The following is a 26,670-nucleotide window of genomic DNA, read 5'->3' as shown; positions in this document are numbered from 1 at the left end:
TCTCCTCCACCCACATTTGACAGGGCTTGAAATGTCCTTAAAATGTTTTTTTTTTAATTGCTTCGGCATTGCTCTATCCTTAAGTTTAAAAACTGTAAATGTTTCTATTTTGCAGTAACTCTTTGTGCCTTTAAAACCTTCATAAGACTCTGTTGATCACTCTCTTCTTCCTACACTGCTTCCTTGGGAAGGGTAGACAGTGCTGGGGTGATGGAAAAGGGCAGCAAAAGCAACTTCACCCCATTCACAGCTTTGCCTATGGTGCTGCACGTCTAGTTGTTTGGAATACGAGTGGGAGTGAGGTGGCTTTCACGTGACTGGTGGCTAGTTGGTTTCTGGTCACCCTGGATGTGCAGTGGAATCTACCTGCTTCCAATGTATAACTCAACAAGCAAAGATATGGGAAAAGAAGAAAATAGTTTTCTAAGAGGAAATAAATAGAAGCCCAACCATTCAGGACTGCAAGAGCAGCAGTTATCTACTGATAACCCCATTCTGGTTTCACTGATGAGGTTAAAACAAATGGGATGCACCATTTAGGTTCTCTTGAACAGGTTTTCAGTTTTTCTTCTTCAAAGATTGAAGATGTTGATGACGCTAACAAGCTAACATATATAGGTATGTGTGTATCTATATATATAGATACACACATTTATATACATGCATATATATAAATCAGTGGTGAGGTATTTTATCACAGAGGCAAATTTATGCAATTATATATTCATTCATTGACTCAACAAATATTTTTGAGCAACTACTATATGCCAAGAATTATTTTAGGTGCTGAGGATAGATCTGTAAGATAAATTTGTAAGATGAATCCACACTTGTCATGATGCTTACATTCTAGTGGAGGAAGAGAGACAATTAGCAAGAAAAGAAAATGATCATTGTATCATGATCTGAAGATAATAAGACAACTTACTGTAATAGAGAGAAGCTGAGGTAGAGTCCACTTTAGTTTGGAAAGCCAGAGAAGGCTTCCCTGGGAGGGGACATTTAAACTGGCATGTGAATTATCCCAAAGGAGCTGGAAATGCAAATATCTGGGGAGAATAGGATTCTAGGGAAGGGAATTGCAAATGCAAAATCCTTAAGGCAGGAAAAAGCTTGGTGAGTTCAAGGAAGCGACAAGAGTCCAGGCCAGGGAGGAGGCCTTGGGAGAATTTTAAGCAGAGAAGAAACACAACATAATTTGCTTTTTGAAAATTCCTCTGGTCCCTGTGTGGAGAATCAATTCTAGGGATGAAGGGTGGAAGCTGCTAGGGCAGGAAGATGTCAGAGCCATCCACATGAGAGATGGGGGTTACTAGGGAGAAGGCAGTGGAGATAGATAGAAAGGGTCAGGTTCAGGATGCATGAATTTTGAATGCAAGGTTGACAGGACCTGTGATGGGTTGGATGTGGGGAGTGGAGTACGGAGAAGGAAAAAACAAGATAACCTCTAGGTTTTTGACCTGAGCTAATGGGTGGGCAGTAGCACCATTCTCTGAGACATGGGACAGGATCAGAAAAAGAATGGGTGGGAAATCAAGAGTTCTGCCTTGGCCTTGTGAAATAAGAATCTCTATTAGAGTGAAGATGTCAAAGAGGCAGCTGGATCTATGTGTCTGAGCTCAGTAGACAGGTCAGGGCTAGAGCCATAAATTTGGGAATCATTAGTATATAGACGCTACTGTGAGCTGTGGGGCTGGATGGGGTCACCTAAGGTGGCGGGGAGGAGGGGTGCCATCAGAAAGGAGAAGAGGGTGGAGAACCATACTTTGGGCCTGCCAACTCTTCAAGGTCATGCAGCAGAGGAGATACCAGCAGAGCCCAGGGAGCTGAGGCCCATGCGATAGGAGGAAAACCTGCTCAGTGAGAATGAAGCTGTTTCAGTGACTTGTTCACTGATATGAAGAGCTAGAAAACGGAGAGCTCCTGAAAGATTTGACACAAGGAATAGACATGGAGATGTGTGCAGTATAAATAAAAACCTGGTGGTTGAGGGAAGCATATAGTGAAGACCAGTGGAGGAGAGAGAGATAATAACAATAATAATCCAGAAAGAGCTGATGAGAGCAGTGGCTTTGCGGATGGAAAAAAAAGGAAAGAATAGGAAAGGTATTCAGGGGTACGGTAGGACTTGGTAAGGGATCACATACATGAATGTGAGTGGGTGACTCAGTGGCTGTGAGTGGGGATGCCGCTACCTCCCATAAAAACAGAGACAGGGTGGGCAAGAACAAACACTGATGGGGAGAAGTTGTGAGTGTGTTGACACCCAGGAAGGATACCTAATAGGTAGGAAGAAACACAGGTCTACAAGTGAAGGGAAGTATTTGGGTGACAATTAAAAATTCATGCAGCATCAATATATAGGTAAGAGAGGAAGCTCTGAGACGGAGACCTACAGACCAAGCTTCAAAACAGACTACTGACCTTCAAGGGCTAAACAGAGAGTAGGACAAAGGAGACTTAAGCAGATGGCCGGAAGGTAAGAGAATCAGCTCTCAGGCCAGTGGTTGGTCCCAGCATAACTTCTTCCAGGCCAAGGACAGAGTGTGCTAATAGTAAAGAAATTCATCAAAAGTCAAAATGCCTTAAAGACTGCAAAATGGAGAGTTATTCCCTAACAGAAGTAATGTTCTCATAGAAAATAAAATGCACGCCACCCACCCTACCCCCACAAACACATATACACTTTCTAGAGCTAGAAGCACATATACACTTTCTAGAGCTAGAAGCATTTTTCTTACCTTTGAAAAACGAGATGGGGGGAGAAAGGGAGTAAATTAAAAAGCACTTCAATTTCCCAAATGTAACTAACAGTTAAAATGTATTTTCAGCAAATTTTCACAACTCTAGTAGGCTTTACATTAAAAAAGAGGGCAATATAGATAAATTAGGAAATATTTGCCCTTCCATCTTGACTCACATGCTATTCTCTATCTTCCCCTCTGTTTCTTCTCCCCAAATTGCTTTTTCCCCCCATTACTAGTCATAATACTCAAGTTAAATACATGAATATCCTAATTAACAAAACCTCTGAGAATGAAGCAATTTTGTAACAAAATTGCCAATATTTAAAAATCAGCCAATAACCACCTTCATAAGTCAGATGAATCAGTGTTAATATAGACCATGCAGATCAGTAACTTTCTGAGATCTTGTACCCAACTGTTGCTAGAGGCCAAAAAAACCAAACAAGCACAAATAAACCTCCTCACGTACTTTCCATTTGTTTGCAAAGAGTTGAAGATAAATAGTACTAATCCTCCAAAATATTCTGCAGTCAGATTTGTCTACAGGATCTCCAGCCTCTATTCCTGTACCTGTTGTCTCCTCCTTCCAACCCAGACACCCACTTTTGCTTTCCTGACCTCTCGTTCTCTTTCTCTGCCGAAAACTCTGGAGGAAGGAGCATACCCTCTGTGTGATCACTGATTGGCTGATGGGACCACCTCTACATGCATTCACTGATTAGCTGATAAGACTCTAACCTACATATGTGTTTATTGGCTGGGTTATGGCACTCTGGTGTAACATGCATCCAAATCAAAGAAATGTGCATTACAAACCATTTGCTTACATACTTTTTGGGTGATGATGGTGGAGGGGTGAATGGCTGGTGGAGGGATGGAAGCCAGAAACAAGTAAAGAAGTGGGAAAGTCCTTCCATGCTCAACTTACCTACTCCGACACCCACTGCCTGTCCCAGGTTTCCTGTTGCTCCCACAGCAGCCTGTGCTCCCCGCAGTCAGCACTGGTACTGGTATTTCCTAATGTCTTATCTTTAGTTCCGACCAGACTAAGCTCCTTGAGGGCTGAGCCTGTTTATGTCTTATTTCTGAATTTCCAAACACAAAATCAGCACTCAATAAATTTTCACTGGATAAATAAATGGATGAATTAATTGAGGTTGGGATGTGTTACAATGTTGCTCTTTTAAGTGACTAGTTATGATTGAGGGACAGACTATCCTTTATCTCTCCATCAACATCAAATGTTCTTTGTTTCCTGAGAAGTGCTTAGAAGCTTTGGTGTAAAAGTTACTAGAAGCAGAATAACAAACACCGTCACTGTATGCTTCTCCTAGGTCCAAGAACGTTAGCTCCTTACCCTAACTTTGCCTTCTCCTGTCCCAAGACTCCCAATTGCATATTTTATGTTGTTTGGTGCTCTTGATGTTTCATCAGTCAAGTTATTCAGACAAATGTTTATTATGGGTCTACTAAGGTTCAGGCTCAGTGCTGGCCAGTGAGGAGTCAACAATGAACAAACCCAGTCCAGTCCCTGGGTTCGCCAAGCTTGCAATCTAGTTGAGTTATTATCTTGTGAATTTTCTCAGTCAGAGGCTCCTTCACCATCCACGCATTCATCTATCCATCCAATCGATTCCCTTTCTTTTTTTAATAAATAAATTGCTGAGAACAAGTTGGGTGTTTAGGACACACTTGTCAAACGAAGGCTGACTGTAGTTCGGGTTGTTTTGGCATTATAGAAATATTAAAGCTAGAAAGGATTGTGCTGGAGAGGCTCTGTCTGCCCCTCCAGATCACCTCCATCCTTCCTCCCTCGTCCTGTGCCCTAGGAGTCTGACCTGTGGGGAATTCATCAGTGGGTCCCTGGCCCTCTGGCTTCCAGTCAGTCAGGTTCAGTCAATGAAAGGCACGAGCACAGGATGGCAAGCAGGGGCTGGAGCTGCATCCCTCCATGGCAACCCAGAAGTCTTTCCAAGTTCCAATGTCGTCTTCATCCCCTGCCCCATTACCACCTGCCTAGGGAGTGGAAACGGCTTCCTGGCTCTCACAAGTCCACAGACACTGCACCATTTTTTAACCCTGCCCACACCTGTGTAAATAAGCCCTCACCTGTTGTCTGAAGGGACTTGGACACAAAACCTATCTCTTGCAACCTCCAGATGTGGAATCATAAATTCCTGAAGAAAAGGGTCAACTTCCAATCTGTGGCTTTAGAGCCGCATCGTGATTTTACTACTCCCAGCATACACAGACTGATATTTTTTAAAATTTTCCTTGGCCCAGACAGAATTATGCCAGGATTAAGGTCAAGCCTGAGGTGCCAACTGAAACAAGTGTACAAGGAACCAAGTGACACATGCTTGGCATTTCAAATTCTGAGAAGCCACAGCCAGTGGAATGAAGTTCAAACTATGCTGTGAGACTGACATCCATCTATTTCAGTTCTTTCCCCAAGTCATACCCCTAAATAGGACAAAGTGCCATTTCCAAGTTACCTCAAGTTTCCCACCTGTTTTGTTCACAAACTTCCATCTGCCTGGAATACCTCCCCAACGCTTGTTTCTGTTAAGTCCAATCCCTTTCCACGCTACAAGGCCTATGCAAATGAATTCTCCTTCATAAATGACCAAGCTTTCTCCCATTATTTCAATCAGAAAATAGCTTGTTTTCCTCTAGATACTTGGAGCATTTTGTTTGTACTCACCCATATCATAGACTTCTGATTTGTGTTAGAATTATTTGTGTTCAGGTATTTTTCTCACTCCCAAGCTTTGAAGAGTCCTGAAGTCAAGACAACGTCTTACATCTTTTTGTTTACCCTGATGGACTATTACAGTGCTTCAAAAATTGAAATTCCTAACTAAATGTTTGTTGACTGACTAAATAAATGAATGAGTGAATTAGCAACCAAAGTTATTTTTTCTTGGGACAGTGATATAATTTCTTCTGAGTCTCAGAAGACCAAACCATATTTCACATATTTATCTAGAAATAGCAAATTCGTAAAAGCAAATGGCACTATATTTGAGGAGAAATATTTTCAGATTGTTTCCATATGTGTTTCTATATATATCAGCTTATGCAATATTTTAAATCAAATTTAACACCATGTGGCCATGTATCTCCTAGAAACTCATAACGATGATTTAGTTCAGAGCTTAAAACAATAACAAGAAAGTTCTTAAAGGAGATGTGTTCATTTATCCTCAGTCCTGCTTATTCTCTAGAAGTTTCCTTTCCAGGCTTGGCTCAGATGTCACTTTCTATCTGTGACCTTCTCTGACATCCCCAGGCAGAACGGCTCCCTCTCCCGAGTTTTTCTTGCCCTCTATGTAGATTTTTGTTGTGGCTTTTATCCCACTGCTCTGTGGTTAATTATGTGTCAAGCTCACAGTGAGACCATCAGCTCCTTAAGAGAAGGGACCCAGTCTTGTTCACTTTTGTCTTCCCAAACTTAACATTGTACCTGGCACAGAGTAAGCACTCAATAAATGCAGTCTGAAAGGAATTGATCTAATGCCAACTGTGCACTCTGGCTCCAAAAACCTAATCCATGCTTCCTTTGGTTTAAAAACCTGAGACATTTATCAGTTGGGTATGATGGAGGAAAACACATACATGTCCAAAACTGCTCTTAGGAAGAGGCATCCAGATTTCTTAGCTATAGCCATCTACTCAACAGGACCCCAGTTCAGGTCTCAGGGGTGAACTCCACATTAACCCTTTTTGCTTGCAGGTGCAGGATAGCACCTCAGCACCAATTCAGGAACATGTCTTCATATAGCTAAAACAGGGAACTTGAGATAGAGCCGTGTTTCAAGTCAGGGAGGAGAGAAAACTACAGTGCACTGAGCATTTACTCTGCGCTCAGCCCTTTGCCTACCTAATCCCTTTCAGCACTCACACTATCCACAGGGTCGGCACAGTTTGATTAGCCCATGCTGCAGTAGCACACCTCCGGGGCTCAGTGGAACTATTCTTCTTCGACACACTACAACTGGAGGTGGCTTCGTTGGAGTGATTTTCAGGATGGCGATGAGGGTCAGGTGTATCTCTCAGATTACCTCAAGCCACACGGCTGCCAATCTGCTGTCTTCCAGACACGCAGACCTTTCCATTCCCTGCAGCCACCAAACTCCTTCTCAGCTCGGGTATTTGCACATGCTTCTGCTGCTGCCTACTCTGACCTCCTCTCCCACTCTCTTTCCATGGCTACTTCCTATTTGCTCTTTAGGCCAGTAGTTCTCAAAGTGTGGTCTCCAAATAGCAGCCTCAGTGTCACCTGGAACTTGGAAACACAAATATTTGGGGTCCACCTCAGACGCTGGGAGTGAGCCCTTGAAACCTGTGTTTTAACAAACCTCCAGGTGATTGTGATGTACATTAAAATGTGAGAAGCACCATTCTAGGCTTTATGTGTACCTCCACAGAGGGGCTTCCTAGCCCCCACCTCTCGAAGCTGAACTATGCCATTATGCTGTCTCATCTTATCAATAAAACACAGGTCTGACTGTGTTGGTGCTATGGGAAACCCTTTGTTTACAAAAGCAAGCAAAAAAAACCCAAACACAACCACCAAGGTAAATGTAGTGAAAACTTACTGACACCCATGTCTAAATATCCTGGAAGATTTCAAGTGACAGGAGCTGGCACTGTGCCAACTCTCAGGGTGTGGCTGTCCTTGTGTTTCTGGGATTTTTTGAATCTCCAGACTGTCGGTTTTACTAACTTGGAAGGCCCAAGGCCTCTCTTATCAGACCTCTGCATCAGAATCCTGAACGACAAATGTCTTCTGAACTAAGTACAAGGAAGTCAAGATTTCTCTGGAGTTAGAGGCTGAAAAACATGATTGCAAACCTGGTGAAAAGAGGCCCTACTGAAATCATGGCAGGTCTGCAGGGGCCAGGTGGAGCTTCCATTTCAGAGTGGGAGGAGGGACCCACGTTAGAAAGGCTGTGTCTGGACCTGAAGCCATGGGGAGTAATGGAGGGAGGCTGTTGATGGAGCTGAGGCCACTAGTCTGCCAGCAAAGGAAGGAGCTGCGGTAAAGCCCACTCTGTCACTTGCTGAACACACACATCATTCTCTTCCCCATCACAGGCACATCCCTAAAGGCTGCTTCTGCAGAAGGGATATGACTTGCCTTCACCCCAACATCCCTGACTTGCCATTCCATCCAGATCCAGCTCTGTTCCTGAATCTGCCCTGCCTCAGAGGGGCAGGAGGAGTCGGGTCCCACCAGGGCACAAGTGGCAGAGCGGCCCCTGCACAGGCAGTTCTGGGTCAGGGAGCTGGAACCACGCTCCTGGTGCCAGAGCCCAGTTTCATCCCCAGACGGCAGCCGGGGCTCTGTGCCAGGGCTGCCGTGCAGCCTCGCTGCTCCCTGGCCTCCCTCCAGCCCCCGTGCCCGGAAGGAACAGCCTGACACAAGTGAAGAGCGGGTAACTGGATGCTTCCAGCTCTGACTTCTCGGGCTGCCACGCCCTGTCGGAGTGTTACTCCTTTGCTCTGTTCCACAGTTAATTTAGTAATTTGAGGGAAGAGGGGCAGGAGGAAGATAGATATAGACTCTTATATCATCCCTGTCTTCAAATTTAAAATACTGTTTTCCAGGCTCAGGCACAAAATTACTTGTCTTCACTTGGTTCCCAACAGAGGAAAAAATACAATGGAAAATTAGATCCTGTGTCACAGTGTCATGGGTATAAATAAAATGAAAGGCTAGCTTGACGTCAGCAGTGAGGATTCTCACATTCCACTTCACTTCCTCATCATCAAACATTTGGCTCATGTTACCCCCTTGTGTGGTGGAAGCCAACTAGTGTAAATGGGTGGGGGCTCTGTGCTGTGGGGACTGTGTTTCTCCCTCAAGACGCCCCGGGAGTCCTGGGCACACAGTCCCACAGGGTGGGCCTCACTCCCTGGGCTGGGTGTTTTCTGGGTTTGAGGTGACATTCCTAGCAAATGTCACAATCCATTCTACTCATCCCCTCGATTTCCCCAAGTCTCTATTTTTCCACTCAAATTTTCCTGCTCAGGAGCAGCCAGCTTGTCTCTTCCCCAGACTTCCTGAGCATACACTGAGGGGACATTTCTCTTCCTGGAGAGGAGAAAGGAGGATGCAGGAGGGAGGAGCCGCGTGCCCCCTTGCACAGGAACGGGCAGGTGTGGAAAGACTCCACCGTGCCCTCAGCATCGACGTGCCCTGGAAAGTGCTGTGCACATTGGCCAGGGTGTGTTGATGCATATTCTATACACAATCGAAACTTGGAACTATTTAAACAAACCCTGTGGTAAATAATTTTGTAACGCAAACACTCCCCAACAGATTCTTTTTTTTTGTAAATCTAGCTATTCCTCTATTGGGTTTTTCTCAAAGTGTTAAGCACCCCTGTGCCCCAAAGCCAAAAATAGACATGGTCTGGTGTACAACCCAATGCATCTTTATCATTAAGAGGCATCTGACTTCAAAGAATGCTGAGGAGTGTTGACAAGCAGGGCCACACTTATGAATACACCAATAACTGTTAATGCAATACAGGAATTAGAGCCTACCATGACCTGGTTTAATGTCTTGGCGCTTAGAGCCATGTCACTGGATCTAGGAGAGTTGTGGAGTCTCTTCCCAATTCATATGAAGCCAGGCAAACTTTCAGAGGTTAAATCTTTGTTTTGAAATCACTACATCCAACAAATATTTGTGAACCCTACTTTGTGCTAGGGACCAATGTGGTGCCGGGTATACAGGAATGGAGATGATCAACTTCTGTGGCCAACTCCAGTCCAGGAAGGATGTGATAGTAGTGTAGGGAAGACAGTAGTCTTTGGGGTCCAGTAGATAAGTTTAATACAGTTCTGTCTCTTCCTGGCTGTTTGACTTTGGGCTTGTTACTCAGCCTCTCTGTGTGACAAAGTTGCCTACCTGAGAGGTTTGCGAGCTTAGTGTGAGATAACCAACATGAGGTGCTTCGCAGGGTGCCCGGGCCCTGACAAGTCCTGGTAAGTGCTCAGCAGCGCAGGCTCTTTTCCTGCCCTCTTCTCCAGAGTTGCATCTGCTGCCTAGAAAAATATATAAAAATAGAAAAGAAAATGACTGTTGCATATACACACAAGGGAGTGTACATTCTCTCATCCTACCCTACACACACTTGCACACGTGCACATGCTTTAGCCTGGCCTTAGATAGGCATGATTATTCCAGGCCAGAGATCACAATGTTATTTTTAGAACGAAATTTCTAACTCTGCTTCCACTCAAGGAGAAGTATATTGGGTTGAAAATGGATCGAAATGACATTTGGTCATTTTCCTCTGTGTGTGTACTCACTGGGGCAGGATTTAGTAATGCCTAGACCACAGGCCCTTCTCATTTTGTATCTCATTATGGTACTGAAAATGACCCGGTGGCCTGAATTCTGGGAGACCTATTTTAGATGATGTGTTTGCATGACCACAGAAGGTTGTTTTGTTGTTGTTGTTGTTTAATCTTTATCAAAAGAATCTCATGAAGAAATGTTGTTCTTCAAGAATTGTGCCAGGACTGGCCCAGGGCACAATTGTGAAGTGCAGAGAGTTTCCATCATTTCTTCTGCTTCTCCTCTATCTAAGCACTGAGCATCCAAATGCCACAGCTGGCTTCCAGAACCTTCTATGATAATATCTTATCTATTCTGATATAATTCAAGCTCTTACTTTTTTTTTTTTTTTTTTTTTTTGAGACGGAGTCCTGCCCTGTTGCCCAGGCTGGAGTGCAGTGGCGTGATCTCGGCTCACTGCAAGCTCCACCTCCCAGGTTCACGCCATTCTCCTGCCTCAGCCTCCTGAGTACCTGGGATTACAGGCGCCCGCCACCACGCCCGGCTAATTTTTTGTATTGTTAGTAGAGATGGGGTTTCACCGTGTTAGCCAAGATGGTCTCGATCTCCTGACCTCATGAGCCGCCCACCTCGGCCTCCCAAAGTGCTGGGATTACAGGCGTGAGCCACCGCGCTCGGCCTCTTTTTTTTTGGAGGCAGTCTCACTCACGATCTCAGCTCACTGCAACCTCTGCCTCCTGGGTTTGTGATTCTCCTGCCTCGGCCTCCCAAGTAGATGGGATTACAGGCATGCACCACCACACCTGGCTAAGTTTTATATTTTTAGTAGAGATGGGGTTTTGCCATGTTGGCCAGGCTGGTCTTGAACTCCTGGCCTCAAGTGATCCAGCTGCCTTGGCCTCTCAAAGTGCTGGGATCACAGGCATGATCCACCATGCCTGGCTAAGTTCTTATCTTTCTTATACCTCAAAACTCGCCCTTCCTATAATCCTTCCAATATCTATCTGCAAGATGGATATGGTTTAGCCCATGAGTACAGCGGAATTTTTATGCCAGTAGGGAGAAGTTTTTTGTTTTTTTGTTTTTGTTTGGTTGTTGTTGTTGCAGTTGTTGGTTAGAGAAGCCCTATTTTCTGTCTTAGACCTATTTTAGGGCACTTATCGTGCTGGGGAGAGAATGAAATAGGCAGGAGCCTTATAAATCCATAGAGGTTAGATGTTCCACCCACACACTCAGCACTTTCTTCTTTTCCTTTGGACCCAGTGCTATGCTCAAGCAGGCCTGTAGTGGTTCATGAGAGCTGAGTATGAAAATTTCAGGAATTTTTCAAAATGGTTGTTAGACACTGTCATTTTAAAAAATTAAATTATAGAGGCAAGTAATTAAATAAATTATATTGAAAACAAAAGTAATCAATACTTAAACCCCATCACTGCCTAATTATTTTATTATACTTTCTCTTATCAGTGCACTTGAAGAGATTTGTCTCTGAGATTTGTATGGTGGGACTATTGTATATGGTGTGTGACTGCACATCTCTTTCCAACTCCATGTTCAGTGACATCACGCTGGTAGCTTGAACTCAGACATGGTGGGAGCATTTACACCAGAGAACTTGTCTAACACTGTAAATCAGGGCTTTATTTACTACCCTTTCTCCTACCAAGCCAGTTAAGCATGTATCAGTATACCACTATTTTGACCTGTTGTGGGCCCAGGAGCCTGGCTCGTAGTCAGTTACGAGTGCCAATATCGAACTTCATGAATGTGGAGAGAGAAATGCAGAACTTCCCCAAAGCTCTGCCTGTGTCTTCCCAGAGTCACTTTGCCTGGGTAATTTCTGACCCCCACAAGTCACTCCTGCTGCATCCCTTCCCCACCACAAAGATACAAGCTCCCCCTCCAACACACACGTATACAAACGCTTCGTAGACAACACCCTCTGTTCCAGGTGAATCCTGTTAACTCCAACGCAAGTCTGGGAAATCTGAGAGTCTTCCAGAGTCGGGGACGGGTTCTAAAGCAGGGCAAATGGGTTGTTTTGGATATGAAGCTAGTGTGTATACCTTCTCTTATCACCATTTGGTCCTATAAGGTGAGAGAAGAGTGGGTCTGCAGCTCTTGACAGACACATGCTGAACGAGTTGAGTAAAGGACTGAGCAAGTAGAAGTAAACCTCTAGCTTTGACCTCTGCTTTTGAAAACACTTGGCTTTTTTTTTCTTCTGCAGAGTGACTGGGTCAAAAGGTATAATCCTTAAAAGAATTCTTCGTGTTTTATATTTTTATAAAACCTCATCACATTTATTATCGCATACAATTTTTAGAATAACACCAAGAGATAGGTACAACACACACATTACTATCCCCATGATGAATGAAAGGAGCCCCCAATTCAGAAGCTACCTAATCTACCACTGCCCACTTGGCTAGTTTGTAAAAGAGCTGGGATAGGTTCCACAATGCCAACTGGTTTTTAAATATGCCATGCCTTACAAGGGCAGGAAGCATGCGATGCCAATTATTTTAACCTCTAGTCAACCAAGTCAACCCCTGTGCTATTCACTCCCTCTTCCTCCTCCAAGGACTCTCACATTAGCTTGGCACTTGATTCCATAGCATTGAGCTATTTAGAATTTCATCCTGGTCATGTGCACCATTTATTTACCAGGAAGTAAGATTAGCGGTTGGCCTTCAATGTCCTTAACAGGGACAGCAGAGTACAAAGAAGAAGACAACAAGGCCATGGGGTCACAAGGCCACATTTAACTGATCAGTGGGGAAAGCTAGAAGTAGTGAAGAAACTCTGCTTGTAAGGAATATGGAGTTCTTAAACTGTGACTCTACATACCATCAACTCCTAAACATTTTTTATGAGACTTTACTTTGTTAATTTCCTACTAAAACACTGGATGACATGAAGCCTTACTAATTTGCTGGCCAATTGGGCAGAGACTATGAAAGGGGGAGGGAGAGTGGCCAGCTTTTGCAAAACAGCTGCCGACCCAGTCCTTGGGCCAGACCCAAAGAACTGGGGAAAAGAAACTCCTTATTATATCCCTGTAATGAGGGTTTTTGTTTTATAAGCTGTGATGGGAAAAATTTGTACCAAACTGTTCATAGTGGTTATTTGATGGGAAATGAAGATTTTTTTAAAGTCCTACTATCACCAAAGGATTTTCAGTAGATAATCACCTTTTTTCAGTCTTCATTATACCTTCAGAAGCACAATAATAACACCTTAAATTTATAAAGCATGTCAACCTTTGCAAAGTGTTCTTGTCTATTACTTCAACTGAGTCATGTGAACACCACATATAAGAATCCTACCCTTAAATAAATGAAAGCAAAATCTTCTGAAAGACAAAAGAAATGTGGAGGGAGACATTACTCGGAGAGGGCAGGGATTGCCATGCAAGCCATTTCTCCAACTCCCTCTCATCCTGTATTGCTGTGTTCCCCAAAGGTTCTCATAATTTTATTTCTGACCCTCATTTCTATCACAAAATTGAGTTCAGAAGGTACTGTTTGTTCTTTCTTTTGGTGTTATATGCCTGCCTCATGGGTAAAATCAATGGCAAATGGCTACTTTGAGAAATAAGACACAAATCATTTTAATGTCACTTTCCCAAGAGTAAGATTAGTGCTCCCTTTTAACCTGTCTTCTATATTTGAAGTGAAGTATATTTAGTATTTAAGTCTGGTTAAAGCAAATATGGGAACCAATTGTTTGTTCAAATAAGTCAATTACTACTAAGAACTATTGTGAATAGTTAATAATTCTTTGGGGACCACCTACAGACTTGTACCCTGGGAAAGGCAATTTCCCAATTTACAAATTGGATCTCTGTGATTTGCAAAAGTGGTTCATTTTCTCTCTGCGCATTGGTAAATCAGGGCCACTGATTATTAGATTGTAATGGGCTAGCTTGCCATTAGCTTTAATACCACTATTTCTGCATTCTCTCACTAAGTTAACATGATTTCAATATTAAAATGAAGAATACTCTCATGAACACAAACATAACATCAAGATTATTTGGTCAAAAATCAACTGGTTGTGTATGTGCAGGTCTGTTTTGTTCCATTTACCTGTATGTCTATTTTTTCCCTAGTACTACATTTATTTAATTACTATAGCTTTATTCTAAGTCTTGAAATCAGTATGAGTGTTCCAACTCTGTTCTTCTTTTTCAATTTCTTTTTTCTAGCAATTCTAGGTGCTTTTTACTTCAATATAAATTTTAAAGTCAGCTTGTCAATTTCTATAAAATAGCCTGAAGGGGTTTTGATTGGGATTGGTCAAATCTACAGATGAACTTAGGGGAAATGGATATCTTATCAATATTAAATTCAATACATGGACATGATTTATTCTTCCATTGATGTATATATTTTAATTTCTCTCAGTAGCATTTTATACATTTTCAGTGTATAAGCCTTAGATATATTTTATTTAAATTTATCCCTAAGTAGCTTAGATTTTTAAAGATATAAATAATCATTTAACATTTTTTATTTTCCAATTTTTTTGTTGCTGATACATAGAAAAACAATTGATTCTCGTACATTGGCCTTGTATCCTCCAACCTTGCTAAATTTACTTATTACTTCCAGGAGAGTTTATTTATTTATTTTTAGGGACTGTACTACATACATGATTGTATTTTCCAAAGATAAAAATATCTTGAAACTTAAAAAAAAAGAAAACAAAAAATTTTTAAACAAGATCAAAACATTTGGAAGGATACCTAACAAAAGAAGATCTAAAAATACCCAATAAGCACATAAAAAGATGTTTAACAACATTAGTCATCAGGGAAGACAAATTAAACTGACAAGAAAATACCAAAAAAAAAGGTCCACTAGAATGGCTAATATTAAACATACTATAGTACTAAATGTTGATAGAGCTTTGGAGCAACTGAAATGCTCATCAATGTTGGTGGGAGAACAAAATGATACCATTTGTTTTAAGAGTTCACCAGTGTCTTATAAAATTATATATATGCTTAGGTGTATATGTATACATACATATTTATGCATGACATAGCAATTCTGCTTCTAGATATTTACCCAAGAGAAATGAAAACATATGTCCACAAAAGGATTTGTACTCAGAAGTCCATATCAGCCTTACTCATGAGACCAAAACTGAAAAACCTCCTGTTCATCAATAGGGGAATCGATAATCAAATTGTGGGATAGTCATACAATGGAAAACTATACAAAAATAAAAAGGAACAAACTACTGATACAACAGCATGGATGAGCCTCAAAAATATGCTTTGTGGAAAAGCATGTATTATATTATTTCATTTATATGAAATCCAAGAATAGGAAAAAAGTAACCTAAAGTTATGGAAATTAGATTCATATAAAATGGCACAAGAGAACTTCTGGAGGTGACAGAAATATTCTATATCTTGCTTATGGTCATGGTAATGTTGTTATACATTTATCAAAACTCACTGAATTATATACTTTAAATGGATGCATTTTATTGTATGTAAATTATATAAATTACACTGCAATTACATTGAAAAAATTCATAATAAACATCCAAAGAAAATGACAAACTGAGATTTGCAACATATAAGGCAGATAAGTTTGTAATATGCAAAGAACTCTTAAAAAACAATAGAGCTAATATCCAGAATCTACAAAGAACTTAAACAAATTTACAAGAAAAAAACAACCCCATCAAAAAGTGGGCAAAGGATATGAACAGACACTTCTCAAAAGAAGACATTTATGCAGCCAACAGACACATGAAAAAATGCTTTGTATCCTCCAACCTTGCTAAATTTACTTATTAGTTCCAGGAGAGTTTATTTATTTATTTTTAGGGAAATACAAATCAAAACCACAATGAGATACCATCTCATACCAGTTAGAATGGCGATCACTAAAAAATCAGGAAACAACAGGTGCTGGAGAGAATGTGGAGAAATAGGAACACTTTTCCACTGTTGGTGGGACTGTAAACTGGTTCAATCATTGTGGGAGATAGTGTGGCGATTCCTCAAGGATCTAGAACTAGAAATACCATTTGACCCAGCCATCCCATTACTGGGTATATACCCAAAGGATTATAAATCATGCTGCTATAAAGACACATGCACACGTATGTTTATTGTGGCACTATTCACAATAGCAAAGACTTGGAACCAACCCAAGTGTCCATCAATGATAGACTGGATTAAGAAAATGTGGCACATATATACCATGGAATACTATGCAGCCATAAAAAGGGATGAGTTCATGTCCTTTGTAGGGACATGGACGAAGCTGGAAACCATCATTCTCAGCGAAGTATCACAGGGACAAAAAATCAAACACTGCATGTTCTCACTCATAAGTGGGAATTGAACAATGAGAACACTTGGATACAGGAAGGGGAATCACACACTGGGGCCTGTCATGGGGTGGGGGAGGGGGAAGGGATAGCATTAGGAGATACACCTAATGTAAATGACGAGTTAATAGGTGCAACACACCAACATGGCACATGTATACATATGTAACAAACCTGCACGTTGTGCACACGTACCCTAGAACTTAAAGTATAATAAAAAAATAAAATAAATAAATAAAAATGAAAAACAATAAAAGGCCAGGCATGGTGGCTCATGCGTGTAATCCTAGCACTTTGGGAGGCTGAGGAGGTAGGATCACTTGAGACTAGAAGTTTGAGACCAGCCTGGGCAACATAGGGAGACCCCAGTCTCTATTTAAAAATAAGAAAAATATTCAGGCATGGTGGCCCACTTCTGTAGTCCCAGCTACTTGGGAGGCTGAGGTGGGCGGATCCCTTGAGCCCAGGAGGTTGAGGCTGCAGTGAGCTATAATCACACCACTGCACTCAGCCTGGGCAACAGAGCGAGATACTGTCTCAAAACTAAACTAAACTAAATCAAAAAGAAAAAGATGTACATACTAATAAATAATTGCAAAACACTGAAAGGAGTAATTCATAAAACAAGAAATATAAACAGACAATAAATATGAAAAAGACTCCAACTCTTTAGAAATCAAGGAAATGCAAATTAGTATACGACAATATACAGTTGACCCTTGAACAGCATGGGTTTGGACTGTGCAGTTCCACTTATACGTGGATTTTCTTCAACCAAACACAGATTGAAAATACAGTATTCATGGGATGCAAAACCTAAGAGCCAACTTTTCCTGTCTGTGGGTTCTGCAGGGTCGACTGTGGGACTTGAGTACCTGCAGATTTTGGTACAGCAGGGATCCTGGAACCAATCCCCATGCATGCTGAGAGATTACTGTAATTTATTATTTATCAAATTGATTATTTTTTTAAACATAAACACCTGGGCTTGGTGTTTTGGGAAGGCGGAGAGTAAAAGGTGCTTTCAGCTCTTTAGTAGTAATGTAAATTGGTACAATATTCTTGGAAGAAAACTTGTCAGTATATATGCAAACTCCTTTTGCTTTAACAGGATGCCTAGATGTAGGGGCTAGGGGTGGGCATGCCTGCATTCCCTCTTCAAATCACCTCTGGTGCAAAGATCCATAGGTTTATGCCTCTGTTACGGGTTTGTGTTCCAGAAAGCAAAATATAACCTTAACTTTAAATGTAACCATTATGTGTTTCTGTCCTGGGAAGTAAAATTTAATCTTAATCAGGGTAAACCAGTCTAGCACTGAGAAGACCCCAAATCTCCAAAGCAACCAACTATCAACTGAGAGTCTCTGGATATGTACCCTTTAAAGGACCAGAGGAGATCAACCCTTCATATCTGAGGCAGGCTCCAGGCTAAATCCTGAACTACAGAGCATTAGCCAGTGTGGGCTCACATGGGGCCCTGCCATTGTTAAGTGGTGCTCTCCTGCAGCTCAAGACTAGCACAGCGGGAGAGCAGGGGCTACCTGTATTAGTCAAGGTTCTCTTAGAGGGGCAGAACTAATAGGATATATACAAATGCACCAATCCCCAACCCAAATACATATATGAAGGGGAGTTGATTACATATTAACTTACATGATTACAAGGTCCCATAATAAGCTGTCTGTAAGCTAATGAGCAAGGAGAGCCAGTCCGAGTCCCAAAACTGAAGAACTTGGAGTCCAGTGTTCAGACAGGAAGCACACAGCATGGGAGAAAGATGTAGGCTGGGAGGCTAGGCCTGTCTCTCGTTTTCACGTTTTTCTGCCTGCTTTATATCTGCTGGCAGCTGATTAGATTGTGCTCACCAGATTAAGGGTGGATCTGCCTTCCCCCAGCCCACTGACTCAAATTGTAATCTCTTTTGGCAACACCCTCATAGACACACCCAGATACCTGTATCCTTCAATCCAATTAAGTTGACACTCTAGTGTTAACCATCACACTATCTATCACCAGGCTTGGCTCAATCGCTATGGCCAGGAGAATGGAGTAGTCTGATTGGCCAGCTGGTTTATATCCTTGCCCCTGTGGTGGAGGGTGACATATTCAATCAAGTCCCATTTAGACCACATACAGTAGGGCAGGAGTCCCCACAAGGGAAGGAATGATGGATATGCTTAAAAGATACAGATGTTACCACAGGGGGCAAGTAGGCATTCTCTTACCTGCATGCTCAGGCTCCCTGACTCCCTCCTGGAGTCACCGGGCCATTTCCCTGTGTTACCTAAGGAGTATACCATCAAGCAAATACACCTGATGTTGAGTCTCATGTGTTGCTTGTCATTCTATTATCCCCAAGAACTGGAAGAGATGGTCCCTCTTTCTCAGGTGTAGTGGGATCTGTCTTCCCTGCTGTGGGATCACACGTGATGTGTGAAAAGAAAGACTGGGGACAGGTCACACCCAAAGGAAAACCTGGAGTCCTGGAAGGAGCCTATTTCAACCTAGGAATGTGCATGTGTGAAATGAGTCGGCTACAGGTGGTTGTGCAAAGTTGGTAGAAGGTATTCCACCCACAGGCAGTCCACCCAGGCTCCATCCACAGGCACTCAGAGCTCCAGAATCAACCAGATGTCCTTCTCCAGTTTATACAAATCTCTCCCTTCTTTAATTTCCTGCTGCAATTTGCATTGGCCTGCTAGTGACCTCCCAGCTGGTCTCGCATTGTTTTAGAAGAATTCAGCATGTCTCCTTAACTAGCAGGAAAGCCACAGGTTAAATCCTACCTACTTCCTTAAGCCTCCCTTGATTACCCCAGCCTAGGATGATCTCTCTTTCCTCTTAGCCCTACTGTTTATACTGGCAGTCATCATTCTGCTTTGTGGCAGCTTTTCGCTTGTTGAATTGAATCACTACATATTTTTAGCATCAAAGTTAATTCTTTGTGCATTCACACTTTCCCCACACGGAGTGGGGAGAGAAATGGAAGTTATCGTCCATTTCTTTATATTCTCCAGCTACATACAGCACCCAGTACCAGGCAATCTAGCCTAGTGGCTCAGAACCTGGGCTTGAGAGTCATACACCTGGGTATGAGTTCCAGTTCTGCCACTTACTAGCTGCATAACCCAGGACAAGTTATCAGCCTCCATCTGTCTTCTTTGTCTATAAAATGAGGATGAAAGTAGCCCCTTCACTGGGCGGTTGCAAGGATGGAGATAAATGAGTGGGAAGTGTCCCACACGGTGCCAGCTATGAGTATATAAGTGTCTATAAATACCTGCTGATTGAATGGCTCTGATAGAGGAGGGGCAGTCAGTAACTAGAGAGAGGGATGCTCTAGAGCAGGGCTGGGAAGCCAGAGCACCCGTGTTGAGGACCCCATGCTGTCCTAAATGGGGAGGCAGAAACCTGGCGACCCTGGGCAACAGACTCCACGGGACAGGTCAGAGTTCTGGTTAATGGAAAGAAATGTGGGGAACTGAGGTTTCATAACACAAATTAAGTTATTAGAATGTTACTAATTCATTCAGCAAGCATTTATTGAGCACCTATTGTATGCCAGGAAAATAAGATATTTTCTCCTTGGATACAGTTAAGAGAATAATAGCAAGAGTGTGTCCCGTGTCCACATCTATCCATCACGCCTCTATGTGCATATATAGTTTGAGCCTCATGACTTCTAGCCTGAATCGTTGTGATTGTCTCTTAAGTAGTCTTCACAGCCACTCTCATGTTTTCTTTGTTAATCTATACAGAGCAGAGCTGGCCAAATGAGTTTTCTAAAATACCTGAATAATGTATTTCCTTTCTAATCTTTTAGTGGCTCTCCACTGCTGGGATGTCTGTCCCTTCTGGGTCCCCACGCTCCAGTGTTTCACACTTCCAAGTATATTGCAGACACAATCTTCCTGTGTCTCAACCTAGCAAATACCTTTTTATTCTTTAAAAACCAGTTCAAGTATGAGTTACCCTGGGAAGCCTTTCACATCCATCAGAGCCACCCACTGTATTTAAATAGAGTGAATTTAATGCAAGGGATTGATTTTCCAGAGGATGGAAACATGGAGTCACCAAACAGGAGACAGTTTTTTAGCACCAGTAAGAAACTGTTACCACCCACAGGCTGGAGGGGCAATTGAAGGAAGTCACCAGAGCTCAGAAGCCATGATCACTCTGCTGAAGCTGGACCCCAGTGGACCTGTCTAGTGGGAAATGGGCTCATGGGAGAGACCATATGCTTTTAAGATTTTGAAGATGCCACTCAAGGCAGAGGAAGGGGAGAGCTATCCTGACTTTCCCCTTTTCCCATCCTCCAGCCTGTCCCAGCACCTCCCACTGGCTGAAACAGCCAGAAGCCAGCTGACACTGAACCTGAAGGGGTTGCTACACCCCATCCCTTACCTCCCCACCCCATTCCTGCCTCCCCCAACTCCCCAGAAAGTGGGTGAACAGAGGAAGAGTGAGGGGCGGAGCTCCTTCCTTTCCTGCCTCTCCTATGGTGATAGCCACCCCCTCTTCTCTCTTCTCTGCTCTCACTGTGATCCTGTTTTCTAGATAGCACTGATTCCAATGGGCTGTGATCTCTCTGTTTATAAGCCTGTTCCTTACTAGATTGTGGAGTTCCACAGGGTAAGACAATGGCTTTATTCATCTTGGCATCCTCAGCTCCGGGCAGAATTCACAGTACGAAATAGGCATTTCATCGTCCTTGGGTATCTATTGAAAGGAAATTCCTGGGGTCACCTCCAGCTAGCTCTCCTTCTCCATCTCCTTTTTCAATCTACCTACCTTGACAGTCTGAACCTTCCTCAGCACTGAAGAAGAAACAAGGAGCTTGGGGTTCATCCACCTCTCTGAGTCTGCAATCTAGGGCCTTATATTTAAATTCTCTCAACAACAAATCACAACAGTTAATTACACTCAGAGCACCATCAACCTATCAACCTTCTACCTTCCCAGAGCTACATGAAAACTATCCATGGAAATTCCCCTGAATCTCAAAATACCTTCCCTCTACCACCCAAGAAGTTTCTGGGCCACCTCTCTCTGCTGTTAATCAGTGTGTGCTCAGGGTAAACAAACTAATTTTAAAATCAGCTTAAGCAAAACATAATTAGGAAGATAAATTAGCTGCCCCCCAAATTGCATAATGAATGCCCAAGCAGAAATTATTTTTATTATCCACCATTTTTTATTATCTATGTAACATTTTCCCTTCCGTCATTACAGATGATACTTGGCTGACAGCAGAGAGAAATAACACAGGACTTAACTTCTGGCCTTGATAATCTATCTATACAATAATTACCAGAGGAAAAAAAACCTGGCTTTTGTTTTTCTTATCTTGAATTTATAACACCAGCCTAGTGGTATAGCAAGAAGGTACAGAGAAAAATACCCCTGTTACCAGAGTCAGACAGCCAGGGTTCAACTCTTGGTTCTGATTTATTGCTGTACCATCACCAGCAAGTTAGGTAACCTCTGAGAAATCACTTTCTCCACATGTAAAATGAGGATGATGACAGTACCTACCTCAGTGATGATGAGAGTCAACATGCTTACTCCACGGTTCTAACCGCTTCGCACGAATTCATTCCTTTCATCTTTACCACAACCTCAGGAAATACACCCTATTATTCTTTGCACATAAGGAAACAGACAGAGAGAGATTAAGTAACTTGCTCAAAGGGATATTGTGAAAATTGGGTATAGTAACTGATCTTTATAGAAACGAGTCTTTTAACAAAGCTCCCTGGTCAAGAGGCCTGGATCCTTCACTCCTACCTCTGCATTTACTGCTCTCTGTTTTAGTATCCCCCTATGTGAAATGCCAGACAACAGCAGCTGTCAATCAGTGGCCTATGGGGTGGACCTGCCTGCAGCTACATTGTGTTGCATTGCATAGTGTTTACATTTTAAAAAATAGTTGCAGCGTTAAAAATCAGATTTCCCTCTATTTCTCCCTTTCTCATTTTTCTCTCTCTCCACACATATTCGTGGGTGAACATGTGTGGGCACCGACAGAGAGAAGAGAGAAAAAGAGAGAGAGTGAGGAGGGAGAGAGGGGGAAGAGGGAGAGAGAGGGAGGAGGGAGAGAGAGGGAGATTTCAAGCTTTTCTTGAGAACAGGCCCATCTGGCCACATGGGCTCTTATTCCCATGGGCAACATTGAGCCAAGGCCACCTCCTTTTATAAGAGGCAAATATGCCCCAATTTGCCATAGTCCCCATTTCTCACACTTGTGCAGTCATTTAAGTCTGCGATATCCAGACTTAATGATCACTAAGGTCTCTCCCTGCCACCACTAACAGTCCATGATTCTTTGACAACTTAACAGAGTTTCCCAAAGGAAGAATCCACTGCAGGGCACCACAGATTTTTACTGAATGTTTCTGTCACATAGGGTGACCAGTTCATCCCAATTTAACTGGGACTTTCCCCTTTTCAGATGCAAAGTCCTGCGCCCCAGGAAATTCCTCAGTCGCAGGCAAATCGGGTTAGTTGACCTATGTGTCACGTCACAAGGTCACCTCTAAGGTGGCCCCTCCCATCTGGGAGATGATGATGCTATACTGCATCCTAGTTGTCCTGAGTCTCACTGGGCAACTCCTGTGGTACAAGGATGGCATGCCTACTATCCCCACCCCACAGTATATATGCAGGGGATGTGGGCAGGCCAAATGGAGAGGGCCTTAACCTGGTTCCCAGTTTCATGACCGATTCTCCTGATGGGGCTCTACATGATCTTAGGTAGGTCACTCAGGCTCTGGCCTCTCTGCCTTGCCATTCATTCATGCAACAAATATTTATTAAATGTCTTCCCTATACCAAGCGCCATTCTAGGCACTGAGGATACAGCAGTGAATGAGCAAGAACAAGGTATTTACCCTTAGAGAACTCACATCTAGAAAAGGAAAGACAGGAAAACAAGCTAATAATATCTGACAGCATTTCAGATAGTGATAATCCCATCAACCATATGAGAAATGCAGTCAATGTGGCTACAGGGCCATCAGCAATTTGGGTGAGAGGGAAGAAGTACCAGAAATGAGTCAGAATTTCACTTGGCCTCCTATTTTGAACAATAGGAAATTCTTCAGGTTTTGTAACTCAAGGGGTATATGTAACAATTCAATTTTTCAATTATGAAATGTTTCTTCCTCAGTGAAAAAAGCTTTATGGCTACAATCCATATCAGTATCAAATGTGGTTCCTACACAGATGGGTTGGAAATTTATCAAGTCAAATCCACCCAAACAATAGCACAAGGATTGAGAAAAGAGAGAGGCCAAGCTTATTAGCAAATCGGACAACATTTTTTTAAAAGTACAGCTGGGCCGGGCACGGTGGCTCATGCCTGTAATCCCAATACTTTGGGAGGCTGAGGCGGGTGGATCACTTGAGGTCAGGAGTTCAAGACCAGCCTGGCCAACATGGTGAAACCCCGTCTCTACTAAAAACAGAAAAATTAGCCAGGCATGGTAGCAGACACCTGTAATCCCAGCTACTGCAGAGGCTGAGGCAGGAGAATCAGTTGAATCTGGGAGGCGGAGGTTGTAGTGAGCTGAGATCGCGCCACTGCACTCCAGCCTGGGTGACAGAGTGAGACTCCGTCTCAAAAAAAAAAAAAGGTACAGCTGGGGTCAGGGGCCCACGTGCTAAAGCCACAAGCAGAAAAGTAAGTAAGTAAGTAAACTGTCCAATACCTACCCCCAGCCCTCCCCCTAGAGCCTGTGTACTGCTTCAGTGAAGGAAGTGACCATGTTATAACAAACTAAGTAAAAGACACTATTACAGTATGACATTCATTCATTGCACAGATAGGTATTGAGCACTTGCTGTGTGCCAAGACTGTTACCACAAATAATGAAAGAAGGGGATACTTGGGAAGTTCAGCATATTTGCCTATATTTAAAATCACCCTTTTTTATTATAAAACAATAAATTGCATTTTATAATTCTTAAGCTTAAAAGGTAACAAAAGCCCTCCTTTAAGCCAGGGTTTCTCCACCTTGGCACACTGACATTTGGGGTGAGTAATGCTTTGCCATGAGGGGATGTCCTGTGCTTTGTAGGATGCTCAGCAGCATCCCTGGCCTCCACTCACAAGATGCCCATAGCACCACCTCCCTTATTCCCCTGCCAAGTCATTGCCATGAAAAATCCCTCCAAGTGTTGCAAATATCCCTTAGGAGGGGAATCACCTCTGGTTGAGAACTGTAACTTTAATCAATTCATTTTCTCTCACAATTGGGAGTCAGACATGTAGGCACTTGGAAAGGCTCCCTTCTTCCTCCATGCAAATAAGCAAGGGATTCTCTCCTGGAAGAGTCCTTACATTCCCCTTCCCATCCTCAATGCTAAGACTCAGCCATCTCAAGAAAAGCAGTGCTCTCCCAGGGCTGGCTGCGGAGGTGAGGGTGAGGGCAGTGTTGGGTGGGCAGGCTCAGCCTCTGTGAAGGGGATCAGTGAGCGTCTGGAGCTTACGTGGTATGTGCGTCACGCTGCCCATCCAGGCCATGCCCCAGACCTGCATACCTCCAAATGAGCTTTGTTAACAATGCTGGAGAAAAAGCTGCTTCTGTGCGGGGCTTACACACCCACATGTAAGTCCTACAGTCTGTGGCTTCTCTAAGCCAAGTGGATTAAAACTGCTCCATCCTTCTTAAGCATTGTGGCAAGTGAGTCTCCAAAGCTGGGTGCAGGAGATGCCTGCCTGGCCACTCCCTGCCATAAGGACTTTACAAAGAGTCCATTGTGCACAGTGTAATCTAAGATAGAATCAATGCACCCTGCTGGGCTGCTTACCCCCAGCTTTGGCCGGTTGCATAGAAGTAAATATTTTCAGTTGATAAAAAAATGCCATTGTGAACTCAAGTCAGGCAGAGCATTTTTAGATACCTAGAACCTGGGTCCTGGCTGCTTGTAACAAAAAGAAAATTTGTGTTGTGAGTTATCATTAGTGACTCAGGTTCAGCTGTCCCCAGTCATAGAAAAGAGAGGTCAAGAGGATCCGAATTCCAACTGTATTCTTTCATTTGATAAATATCCATAGAGTCCTTATTGTATACCCAGCATTGGGCTCTACCCCTGGGGAGAACTTAGCTTTAGATGGACTCTTTCAGGGTTCACACATTCAGAAGCTTCCAGAGCCTCATAGTAACCTAAAAGGGGGGTTGGGGAGGGGAGCGGTGCTTATGCCCATCTGAAGGGGCCCTCTCCTCAGCTTCAGCGGCCCGTTACCATATGGTCTTCAAGCCCAGTTTTACCAGATCTTCTGAATTTTCAAGAGAAACTAGGGAACAGAATTTTTACGTGAAATCTTTTAAGCATAGGCTGAAATTTTAAAAAGAAAAACAAAACAAACTGCCCCGCATGGATAACACCAAACCAGTCCCCAAACCAGTCCCCAAGCCTTCAAATGATAACTTTTGCTTTAGAGACAGCGGGCAGTGGTAGTGAAGTGAGTGTCTGGAAGGAGTGAGAAGGGTATCTTTGCTTCCCCTTGCTTCATGATCTTAGGCACGTTATCTAACCTCTCCGTGCCTTATGTTCCTCATGTATAAAATGAGTGTGATAAAGCACATTGTAGATTTAAATAAAAGAATATGTGCACATGCCTGATCCATAATAACTCAATAAATGTGAGCTGTGATTTTTGCTAGCCATCAGGTCCACTCTTCCAGGAACCTCTCTTTATAACATTCTTGACTGTTGAACATTCAACCACTGCTTGTGCACCTCCTGAGACAGGAAGCTCATGGCTTCTTAGGGAATGCCAGTTGTATAAAAATCCCCGAGTCTCAATAGCTTAATCTAAAATACATTTATTGATTGCCCATGCCCCAGTTCGCTGTGGTCAGTAGTGCTCCGTTCCACCCCATGCCTGGTGGATTCATACCCTCGCTCTGCTGGCTCTGCCATCCCCCAGGACCTTCCCAGAATCCTCTGCTGGGTTCTCTGCTTTCAGCTAGCTGAGAGGGGGAGAGAGAAAGAGACAGAATGAATGAATCAGGAGCATCACATATCACATCTGCACATTCCCATTTGCCAGAACCCTGTTACATGACCCCAATCTACTTATAAAGGAGGCTAGGACATGAAGTGTTCCTATGTGTCCAGAAACAGAACAGAGAAAACAGCATTGATGAACATCTAGACAATCTCTGCCACACACTGCATTCATATAAACACAATTCTATGGATTTAGAATGTCTGCCTGCTGGTCTCTGTTTTGCCCTTCAAAGC

At 43.0% G+C, this 26,670-nt stretch overlaps 1 protein-coding gene across 3 annotated transcripts in view; it reads right to left on the bottom strand.

Moving 5' to 3' along the window:
- PDE8B (phosphodiesterase 8B) overlaps positions 1-26,390 on the bottom strand; it is a 273,316-nt gene extending 246,926 nt beyond the window's left edge. For 2 of the 3 annotated variants that reach the window (XM_078004920.1, XM_078004916.1), the window contains exons 1-2: positions 26,324-26,390; positions 9,670-9,806 (exon numbers count right to left, since the gene is read on the bottom strand). The gene's annotated coding sequence lies outside the window, so the exon portion shown is untranslated. Of the gene's footprint in view, positions 1-9,669; positions 9,807-26,323 lie in introns of those variants that run through there. The other variant, XM_078004919.1, reaches the window with a different exon arrangement.
- Between the last annotated feature and the right edge of the window lie 280 nt (positions 26,391-26,670).

The sequence above is a fragment of the Macaca mulatta genome, chromosome 6 (assembly GCF_049350105.2).
Source record: "Macaca mulatta isolate MMU2019108-1 chromosome 6, T2T-MMU8v2.0, whole genome shotgun sequence".
NCBI lineage: Eukaryota > Metazoa > Chordata > Mammalia > Primates > Cercopithecidae > Macaca > Macaca mulatta.
This window is presented reverse-complemented; position numbering and strand designations above follow the sequence as displayed.